The following is a 780-nucleotide window of genomic DNA, read 5'->3' as shown; positions in this document are numbered from 1 at the left end:
GATTAATAGCATATTGGTGGACGATGGCGAGCCCATTTCAAGGACTGCTGTTATGTTTGCCGAGGTCGGCACCAAGACGTTTTTTTCAAAACTAGATCTCACCAAAGGTTATTGGCAAGTGCCACTCAGTACTGCGTCCAGGCCAGTTACAGCATTTTCCACCCAATCAGGCCACTATCAGTTCGCCTTCATGCCCTTTGGAATTAAGACCGCGTCCGCAATTTTTACCCGCCTTATGAGAAGCCTTCTGGCAGGTCTACCTAATGTGGTCCATTACATAGATGACGTCTTGGTGGCTACCTCGACGTGGGAGGAGCACTTGAATACTCTCCGAGAATTGTTCAGGCGTATCAGACAGGCAGGCCTCACAGTAAAACCTCAAAAATGCGAGCTTGGTATGAGCCGCGTGGTCTTCTTGGGACATTTGTTGGGTGAGGGAGTGATTCGCCCAGTAGAGTCAATTGTCACCAAATTGGAACAGGCACCTAAACCGGAAAATAAGAAGCAGGTTAGGTCTTTTCTAGGTTTGGCTGGGTACTACCGGGGCTTAATACCTCACTACGCTGCCAAGGCCCAGCCTTTGGTTGAACTTACACTGAAAGCAGAGAGTAATCATGTGCATTGGACTCCCGAGCGCGAAAAGGCATTCGAAACCTTGAAACAAGCTCTTGCCTCCCGACCAGTTGTGCGGGCGCCTGATCTCGCAAAGGAGTTCATTCTCCGTATCGACGCCTCTGGGAAGGGTCTAGGTGCAGTTCTTTTGCAAGAACACAACGGTAC

Source organism: Amblyomma americanum, chromosome 6 (assembly GCF_052857255.1).
Source record: "Amblyomma americanum isolate KBUSLIRL-KWMA chromosome 6, ASM5285725v1, whole genome shotgun sequence".
Taxonomy (NCBI): domain Eukaryota; kingdom Metazoa; phylum Arthropoda; class Arachnida; order Ixodida; family Ixodidae; genus Amblyomma; species Amblyomma americanum.
This window is presented reverse-complemented; position numbering follows the sequence as displayed.